This window comes from Aphis gossypii, unplaced genomic scaffold, assembly GCF_020184175.1.
Source record: "Aphis gossypii isolate Hap1 unplaced genomic scaffold, ASM2018417v2 Contig00558, whole genome shotgun sequence".
Taxonomy (NCBI): Eukaryota; Metazoa; Arthropoda; class Insecta; order Hemiptera; family Aphididae; genus Aphis; species Aphis gossypii.
The window spans coordinates 35,638-46,833 of record NW_026083161.1 but is presented as its reverse complement, the minus strand read 5'-3'; the positions used below and the strand labels follow the sequence as shown (position 1 = coordinate 46,833).

The 11,196-nt window shown below is 32.8% G+C and overlaps 1 pseudogene; it reads left to right on the top strand.

Annotated features, from left to right (window-relative positions):
* The first annotated feature begins 7,541 nt into the window (after positions 1-7,541).
* LOC126554624 (uncharacterized) lies at positions 7,542-8,417 on the top strand (annotated as a pseudogene).
* The last annotated feature ends 2,779 nt before the right edge of the window (positions 8,418-11,196 follow it).

The following is an 11,196-nucleotide window of genomic DNA, read 5'->3' as shown; positions in this document are numbered from 1 at the left end:
TCACTTTTATTCAAAGTTCTAGATGCGTACGCTATTGGTAGGTCGCTACCTATCGTTCCTTGGGATAGTATAGCTCCTAGAGCCTTACCACTAGCGTCGGTTGTAAGTATAAATTGTTTCGTAAAATCTGGATATTGTAAAATCGGTTCTGCACAGAGTGCGTTTTTTAATTTGTCGAAAGCTACCTGACAATTTTCGTCCCAATTAAATTTAACATCCTTTTTTAATAAGTGTGTCATTGGTTTAGCTAACATACTATATCCCTGTATAAATTTCCTGTAGTACCCCGATAAACCTAAAAATGATTTTATTTGCTTTACAGTTTTAGGCACCGGAAATTCTAATACTGATGTTATCTTTTTCGGATCTGGTTTTATTCCGTGTTCCGAAATTATGTGTCCCAAATATAAACATTCGCGTTTTAGAAATTCGCATTTATCTGGTTGTATTTTTAAATTATGGGTACGTAGACGTTCGAATACGTCTATCAGCTTATTGTTATGATCGCTCAAATTTTTCGCATAAATAATAATATCGTCTAAATATACTAAACATTTAATGCCTATTATCCCCGACAATACGTTATTCATTAATCGCTGAAATGTAGCGGGACTTGTTTTCATTCCCATAGTCATACGTTTAAAATGGTAATGACCTTGACCGGTCGAAAACGCTGTCATTTCGCGAGATTCCTTCGCTAAAGGTATTTGATAAAACCATTTGCTAAATCTAAAATGGTAAAAAGCTGACATTGTCCCAATTGATCTAATATTTCCGTAATATTAGGTAACGGATGAAATTCATTTAAAGTTACTTCATTGAGTGCCCTAAAATCAATTACTATTCGAAATTTATCTTTACCAGATGAATCTGATTTCTTTTTTACTAACAACAAAGGTGCATTAAAGGTGACATAGATCGTTCTATGATATCGTTTTGTTCCATTTTAATTAATTGTTGTTCAATTTCCTTTTGCTGTGCCTGTGGCAATCTATATGGTCTTTTATATATAGGCGGTTGATTGGCGGGTAATCTTATTACGTGTTCCGCGGCGTTAGTAAATGTTAAATAATCGTTTTCCAAATAATACATCGGAAAAATGTTCGCATATTTCTAATATTGTTTTACGTTCCTCGTTATTTAAATGGTCACTACGTATTAAACTTTTTATTTTATTTACGCGATCGTTATTGTCATTTACTACAGTTATTTCGTGTAATTATATTTATGTCATTGTCGTATAATATTTTATTTAATTGGTCCTCATAAATGTTTTGTGGTAATTCAGAAATATTCAGTATACTTATCACCGTGTTTCCATTCTTTACCGTGTTTATTATATTAGCGCAATATACGTCCTGTATTAATTCTTGTTTCTGTATTAAAATATTTTTATTTTCCATTATCGGATCAGCTATTGGATAGATATTATTGTTTCCGTTCGCGGTTTTAATGTGTAACATATTTTATCTTTATTTAATTCGCACGGAGTGTTATCATTTATAGTTAATATATTATTCGCAACATCTATTATCGCGTTAGTTTGTAACAGGAAGTGGTGACCTAGAATTCCATCTCGCGGTATTGGAAATTCCTTATCGACCACATGAAATTCCGTTTTTATTTTATTATTATTTAATATTAATATTATTGTAATTTTGCCTATGGTAGTTACTATTTTATCATTAATGCCTTTTAAATTTATTTTTTCTTTTTCGTTTACTAATGTTTCGCCTGTTAATTTATTTATTTTTATTAAATTGATTTCACTACCGGTGTCTAAAAGAAGATTTGCTGTATTTGTTTTAAAGTTAGGTGATTGAAATGTAACATGATTTTCATTAATTACTGATACGATGGTGAAACATCGTTGGGTGATAATTCCTCCGTTACGGCCGTTATTTGGTTGATCGAACGGACGCCGTTCCCGTTCGACACTTGACCGTTTCCCGTCCGGTTTGCATTATTACGCTCATCCCGTTGCCTACTATAACAGCTAACACTATCGTGTCCTATCTTATTGCAATAACTACAAGTTATTGGTGCCGAATTATTGTTAAAATTATTATTAGTATTTTGTCGTGCGTTATTATTTTGCGGTTGCTGATATTATTATTATTCCGACGCGCAACTTGTGTAACATTACCACGACAATCGCGAGCGACATGATTAGTTCTGCCGCAAATATAACATCCGGGATCGTTTTGCTGTCTCCGATTATTATTATTATATTGACCGTTATTATTACGCGGATAGTTATTATTATTATTATTATTATTATTGCGACCGAAATTATTAAAATTATTATTACGATTAACGTTATTATAATTATTAGGACCTTGTCTATTCTGACCACGATTATAATTTTGCTTATAACCGAATTTCTGTCCATTTGGGTTATTTCCCTGATAGTTATTTGACCAACGATTTCCGTTATTATTTTTATTTCCGTTTTGATTTACTTTAGTCTCGTTATTTTGTAATTCTTTGTTAAAACTAAATTCGATTTCTAACTGCCTAGCCATTTGCATTGCCAGTTCTAAAGTTTCTGGGTTCCTAGCTCGTATATATGTCTGTAAATCCATTTTTAACCCGTTTATATAAATTGCTAATGCCTGATCCTTTAGAGTTTGCCTTAAAATTCTCGCCTCTTCGGGCGTTTTATTTGCCAATGTTGCATTACACAAATTATAATATAACTGTTCTACGCGACCCGTATAAGTTAATACATCTTCGTCATTTTTCATACGAACTGAATTTAATCCTATTTGTAATGTTTGTGGTGACAATTGCTGTTCAAAAGCCCCCCTTAATATTTTTTTAATAGTTTCCAATCACTGGTTTCCCTATACCGACATACTTCTAAGCCTTGCCAGTAATCCTAGTATTAATAAATTTCACTAATAAGGGTATAGTTTCTTTATCTACGGCCTCACATGCATAATCGCATGCCCGTATGAACGAACAAACGTCTTTTGCATCGGCACAAATTGGTATCATAGCAGTGACCTGCTCAATTGTAGCCTTTACACTAGACATTTTTGTTCTTTGCTTCCTCCTTACTGGTCCTAATTCTGAGTGGACTAAATTGGTGTACTACGTAACCCTATTAATCTTTGTTCTAATCCGGTATTGAGTCTTCTCTAACAGTAGTATCTAACAAACTTTTCCCTGTTGTTTTTCCTTATTAATTCCCTGTGTAGAGTCGCTACCCTCTTTCGTATTTATACTTATGTTTACTAATTTATTTACTTCAATATTTTTATTTAACTCTACTTGAGTTCCGATTTCTTTTGTTGTATCTGTTTCCTCTTCCGAACTATTACTATCGTTTTCACTATAACTATTTTCTTCTTTTTCCTTATTCATACGTTATTTTTATATTCATTTATTATAACTTAAATTAAATACGCTTTATTTCTTAAAATAATTTTTTTTATTATTATTTTTTTTTTCAATTATTAATCAAACATTAACTTTTAAAATATTTATCAATATTATTTTATTATAAAATTCTCGTAATATTTTTATTATTCCCCCAATTATTTCTATCTATATTTTTTTTTATATTTTTTTTTTCTAGGATTTTTTTTTTATCCTCTCTAAAATTCACAATATACGTCAAGTAATTTTTTATTTTCAACACGATAGGACTTTCTCGCCTATAAAATTCACAATTATCTTTTAATTATAACACGGCTTATTTCTGCCTAATAAAATCTCCGACTATTAAAATCGCTAAATACGGCTCTTCTCGGCCTAAATAAATTCACAATTATTTTTTCACAAAATACGGCTCTTTTTGGCCCAATAAAATTCACAATTATTTTTTCACAAAATACGGCTCTTTTTGGCCCAATAAAATTCACAATTATTTAATTCACAATATATATGGCTCAAATCCGCCCCAAAATAATTCCTTTCATCAACTTTTAAAATATGGCACTTTTTCAGCCTAAATAAATTCAATACTCTTAATTCTCAATATATGGCTCAAATCCGCCCCAAAATAATTCCTTTCATCAACTTTTAAAATATGGCACTTTTTCAGCCTAAATAAATTCAATATATAAGGACTTATTACTTGCCTTCCCAATAATTCAATAAATAAGGTCTTAACTGCCTTCAATAAAATTCTCAATTAATATTCTTTTTAATTCACAAAATAAACTCTTTCTTTTTTCTTGCGTGTTCCTTGACGTATAATTCACTAATAATTTTTTTTCTATAATTATTTATTTCCGTATTCTTCACGTATAATTTTCTTTAAATAAAATATTTTCCCCTTAATTATAATTTTTTTCTTTTTTAACAATATATTCTCTTTTTTTTTTGTATTATTTTTTTTTAAAATAAATTTATTTATACTATTCTTACGATATTTATCTTAAATAATTTTTTCGCATAAAAACAATAATTTTCTTGTAAAATATTTAATTTTAATAAAATAATTTAATTTTCGTAATTAAAAAAAAATGTTTAAAGTAATTAAAATAATTTTTCTTTCCTTTTATATTAAAAATAAAATTTATTATTATTATTTTTTTATAAAAATTTTATTCTTCTGCTACTATATTTTATAAATAAAATAAAAAATAAAATTTTATTTTAAAACTTAAATTATTATTTTTTTCCTGAAAAAATTTTCTATGTCAAAATATTTTATTTATATTTAAAAATAAAATATTTTTATTATTAATTTTTTTTTGATTTTTTTTTTAACTTATTATTTTTTCTGAAAGTTCTTTATGTTACTTTGTTGTATTTCTTTTTGAAATAATAAAATATATATTTTTTTTTTTAGATTCTTAATTTATTAATTTTTTCTGAAAAATTATTTATGTCTTTTTCTTAAAAAAATTCTTATTTATTTATTTGTTCCTCGAAAAATTATTTATATTTGAAATATTTATATATTTTATAACTAAAATAAAGTTGTATTATTTTATTATTGAACAAAAATTTTATGCGTAAAAATAATCTAAGTGTATTATTAAAATATTAAATTTATTTAATCGTTGCGTTTTTTTTTTTTTTAGTATTTTTTATTTTTGCTTATTCTAAATTTTTCCCTTTTTAAATTATTTATTTAATTTTATCAAGATTTTATTTAATGTTTCACGGGGAATATATATATATACACCTTCACAATAAAAGTAACTTATACGATGGAGTTTTTAATTCCAAAGGAGACGCGAACAGAGTTAGACGCTTAAAATTATTCTACATTAAGAAAAAAAAATTATGCTTACACAACGATGGTTTGAGTCGATGCTTCCATTCTTCTTGATTGCTGAGCCGTGGTGTTACTTGTTGATTCTTTCTCTTTCGGAGTCGCTGAAGTTGACGTTCTGCAGTTGTCTTCAACAGTGATTCGTTGCCGAATGTGCCTCCGTGAATTCTTCGAAGTGGATATATTTTAAATTTTTTCGAAAAATTTTCGAAGTGGAAAAAAAATATTTTTTCCCGAAAATTTTCTAAGTTCGAAAAAATTAAAATTGTTCGTCCAAAGAATTCTTATTTGAAAGAATCCTACCGACTGCGCCAAATTTTGTAACGTGCCACGTACAATCAGTTGAATGATGTCGATTTGGAAAAGGTTTTGTGAAATAATTGAACTCTCGAAATTATTCTAAGTGTTTTTTATTTAAAATTATTCTAAGTCCAATTAATTAATTAATAAAACTTGTGAAAAATATTCTAAGTCCAGGAGACATAAAATATTAAACTGGGTGACGTGAAGGTGCTTGCGCTAACTCTGGTGGATCACGTCTGAATTGTGCCTAATCTGGGCCCCCTTATATATCGTCCAGGGACTCCCGCGGTACCTTCAGATCCCTGATGGTCATCTGCACCTGCATCCGCTTCTGCCCACGCTTTGCGTCATCCGGCCGATAGCGTGCGTCAATTATATGACTATAATATTCTATCGGGTGAGTGATTCCGCAACTAATATACTCTACCGGGTGGCAATTACGTATCCATAATATGTCACCGGATAGTAGTTATATATTATTATCTCCCGGCGGATAAGAAGCACACACGAACGCGTCGACGTCTTCGTCGCGGATTTTACCGTATCCCGGCACGGCTTTGCACGCCTCGCACCCGCAGTCTACGTCGACGCACATTTTATGAACGGTTTCGGTTTCGAGTAGACAGCTCCAGTCGTGACCGGAATGCAAGAGATCGTAGTTGTCGACGTGTCGTGTGAAATTGCAAGGCACGCGATCGAACCACACGTATGCGGTCTTGGTCGCAGCCTTTGACACTAGATAATATAGTTTACCGGTCGTCGCCACACGCTTCGAGCTGGCAGAAAACTTGTACGCGGCCTCCGACTCGGTGATCAGACGACCGTCGTTGAATCGCACTAAATAGTCTAGAAACAGCGCCCCGTGCATGGTATCGCGATATGCAGTCGACGGGAAAATAACGATTAAGATGTTTTTCCAAACGAACAACGATCGCGCACTGACCGCGTATATCAATAACGTAAAGACGATCGTCAAGCGAAATCTTTTCGTACAACGGTTCGGACACCTGCACACGACCACTGTTTACGCAAAGCCGATGCGAAACTCGATTACGAATACGACAAATCGTTTGCGGACAGCGCGTTCGTCGCCGAGTGGAAATTCACAGCTAATGGTTGTGAGTCGGCCGTGTGTTTTCCCTTTTATAAACCGGCTAGCACATGCAACCGGATACGCCAACGCACAACGTGTCGGACAACGTCATCGCGTGCCAGCCCGCTTGCTACGCCGTGCCTGGACACATCAATCCAAACTACGGTAGATGGATCGCCGGCAAGTGCGTAAACATCGACGCGCATACAGTGGCGATTATGCAAGACGCAACGTTGCGGCGGCGGACCCGACGGTAGGGACGTGCACACAATACGCGTCGATTTTCCCCACGCGTCCCGCCAATTCGTGGCGCACGTAGACGCCGAGTATTGCAAACAGTTTGGCATGGTGCTGTCCGAAACCCACCAATGCGCGACCGCGGACGGTGCGGTCGGTTCGATCGTATCGTTTTTCACTGGCGATTCGTTAATAAAAATGTCAAACATCACAAAATTACAATATAAGCGTACGCAGTTACGTACTAAGCCTCGGCCGAATAGCCCCAAAGGGGCGGCCGCTGTACACTGCGGCAAATGTAATGGTGCAGAGAGGAGGGGACCCGCGTATGTCGTCGTCGTCGTCGTCGTGGTCGAAATTATAGAATAATTTGAGCAAGCACCCAGTTCTTTTCCTCGCGCGATGACGTCATAAACGGGCGGCCATGTAAGGTGATAATAAAATAATAAACATGTGATGCGAACAATCAGTCTGTGGTTCGCAATGGCATCGGCCGGTTTAACTATGTGCACTGGTCTGTTGGGCCAAGCACCCGTGGTTGGAAGCAAAAATGCAGAAACCTATGAAAAAATTCATAATCAAGAGGCAGCATGTGATAATGGTGGTATCACGTGTTTGGAAGTTCATATACAGGACCGGTAATAAGTTATATGACGCGAACAATAAGTTTCGGATGTTCGTTGCCTAGGACAGAAATGGATAAAGTCACGTTCCAACACGATGTCGATTATAACAATATGACCAACCCGACAAAAGATCAGGTATGGGAGGCGGATAAAATTCAATATTGGCAGCAATGAACACTACCGACAAATACTATGGTAACGTTGCCACCATTGTTGGCCTCGGACTCAAAAACATTGCAGAACGTACACACGAAGCCATAACCGGCAGTAATAGTGCAATATATCCACAGTGCGGTCGTGTAGAAACCGGGTAAGCATGCGTTTATACTCCATTATACATTTATCCAATAAATTAACACATTTTTTTCGTAGAACAAAAGGACAACGCCGCACAAGGAGCAGAGTCCAAGGGTAATGAAGAACCACCTGATACCACAACAAAATCAACAATAACACTGACTCAAACGGACAATTGCGTACTGATCACCAGCACGTCGATAACTTCGATAATAATTTTTCAACTAGCGGTAATAATATGGAAACTCCTACATCGTCGTCCAAGAGGGCTGCTGATTCCCCAGCGGGTGCTTCCTTTAGCAAGAAATCCAATATGGTTTTACCTGGTACTGCTAGCGCCACTGCTTCTGACAGCGATACGGGAAATCCCAGTCCTGAAAATGCTGTTGTTGCGTGCCAGTATCAGATTTGAATCCAAATAGTTAATTTGAATGAAAGTTAAACTTAATAACGTAATATGTTTTATTGCATACAAACAAAATACATGTAACAAATTAAATAAGTGGCTGAGTGACGTGAAAGTGCTCTGTTGTTGATAGCTTTGGTACATCTGCCGTTGCTGGTCTTCGGGCTCCCTTATATATTGTGGTGCGTCTCTTGTTTACGTCGTGTTTTCGCCTTCTGGGTAAACCAGGTGTCCTTGTTGTTGTTGTGGCAAATTCGGACACGAATTTGAGAATGTGTAATAACATCAAATGCATCATTAGTGCACTGTAATTATTGGTGCGCTTACTATCCCGACACGTGTCATGGTCATAGTAGCATCCGCATTACCCTTGACATGAGGCATGGTCATACTAACTTAGCCTTGTAGTCTCGTAGATATCTTATAGATATCTCGTAGCCCATAACACCTCCCCACAAAAAAAAGGTTTATGTCTGCAAGACAGAAATCTTTACAATTTTCTTAAATGCACTCAGTTACACTTACAAATTCAGTTTACATTGGTAACTTAATAATTATTAGTTATATCAAATTTTAAATAAATCAAGAATACAATATAAAGTATGTTAGTACAGTATATATTATTAATATATATATTTAAATATTTGAATCTCCTTCACCTTGAATAATACAATTAAAATAATAAATAAATTTGTGAATAATTAATTAACATTACACACGAACGTTACGTTCTACCCATACCAAATTAAATAACTGAATAACTGAATCTACACATAGGTATAAATTATATTAATATTTTAAAATGCTTTATTAAGTTTTCATATCGTTTTTTTTTATGATAATATGATTAAATATATTATATTTATTGATTATTATATTATACTTATTTTTATATTATTTGTTATTATTTATTATTATTATTTTTTTTTTTTACGAATAATAATGAATTATTATATTAATATTTAAAATTAACGTGGTGATGATGGTGCGCTAAATGGTACTTCATCATATATTTCTGAAGCAAAATTTCCCTTCTTACATTTCGTATTTGTGATCTATAGTTAGCCATCTTCTTGGTATATCAATTACTTGGCGATTGCTAACGTATCTACATTTTAATAGTATGTATATGGCTATTATTAATATAATAGATAGTATAGCCAAAATTATTGTAACATACCAAAGATTTGAATGTATGAACTGGTGTTTTTGACTTTGTTCTCTAATAACTTCTTCGTCTATCATTTGCTGAATCTCATCATCGAGGATTTTGACACACTGTGCAGATCTGTTATTGTATTTTTTGATGTATTATTCCATACATCGCTCAATTTATATTTATGTATATGTTCAGGTATTTTATTAAATATTTTGTATTTTAGTATTAGGTACAAAATCTTTATAATTTGTACTCGAAATATCCTCTATAGGAGTCAACACTGCGTCACGTGTGAATACTTGACAATTTATGTCTAATATAGTTATTGCACCTGAAACCTTAACTTCTTGAACAAAAGATTCGGGTAAATCTGTGCAACTTATTGTCAAAGTATCATCTCCAGCATGTATCCATGTGTTTTTATTAAGAATTCTGTGGTAAATGTTTCTAAGTAATGAAAATTTGTTGATAGTACATCCCGTTTGAATGCATCCGGTGCTTTAAATATTTGCATTTCACATGGTGTATTATCATTGTTATCTACATTGGCTGTGTAGCCTTGCATATTCTGTATATTGCTGTTTCAATGCAATCTTTCATCTCTTTTTCCGTGTAGGTAGTAAATTTTTCTATCCTTAGTTATTGCAACGTAAGTATATGTATTTGTGGACATATACCATGAGTCAACTCCATCTTCAACAATTTTTATTGGTAAAGGTATTATATTATATAATGAAAGTTCTATGTCGACAACCAATGGTATTCTTGTAATAAATACCAATTGTTCATTTCATAGTATACGCTTATTTTTGTTATTTTTAAAAATTCACTTAATTCTGACGCTTCTTTCCCATAGGTATGGCATATTGTTTTTTTATTGTTCGTTCTGCTGTTTTCAATGTTGATGCAAGTTCTTGTGGTGTCATAAGACTTGGATGTATTAACCCCTCTCTTGCAGCTGTTATTATCTGTTCCAACGTTGAGGTTTCATACGCATACTGATTAGTTATTATAGTGTATAGATTATGGACTTCGTCAGCCATTAATAAATCTAATACGTCATCAGTTACATTCTGTAATTGCATCATTCTCTCATGTAATTTTTGTTCTTTAGTTGATATTTCTTTATATAGTGCCTCTGTTTGTTTAGTGAACTAGCAATCTTTTTAACTGCTGTTTTCACTACCGTTGTTTGCGATTTCACTATATGTAAAATATTAGCTCCTGTTTCTTCTGTTGTTTGATTGCTTCTCTAGTTTTCTTTGCACATTTATCATCACATACACCAAATAATGTATACATTGCGTTACCCACAAAGTTTATTAATCCCCTTTTGTTTCGTTTATTTTCTTGTATACATCGGTTTGATTAACTCTACCTCCTAATGACATATACAATCGTTCTTTTTGATTAGTTATTTCATCATATAAATCAGTTATTACTATTTGATATTTCCACACAAATCTATATGACGTTTGTCAGTGCATATATTTGTTATATTTTTCATTTTCAACCTAATAAGTCGTACTTTGTATTATATTCCTTAAGTGAAAATACGTAAAACCAGTTTATACTCTGCTCCTATCACCTTAGTGGGGCCTAATTTTCATAATAAAAAACCTTGGATTGTTCATAGGGTACATATGTATAATATTCCGATGAATTTATTTCATTAGCACTGTTAAGTCCAACCATCATCACCAATCTAAAAGTAAAATTATATCTTCATTATAGTACTACTTAATAACATTAGTTATATGGTTTGTTAGTTTATTACATATCATTAATTATTATTTTTTTTTTTTTTACAAACTCTCCCTAATCTATTCATTTATACTATAT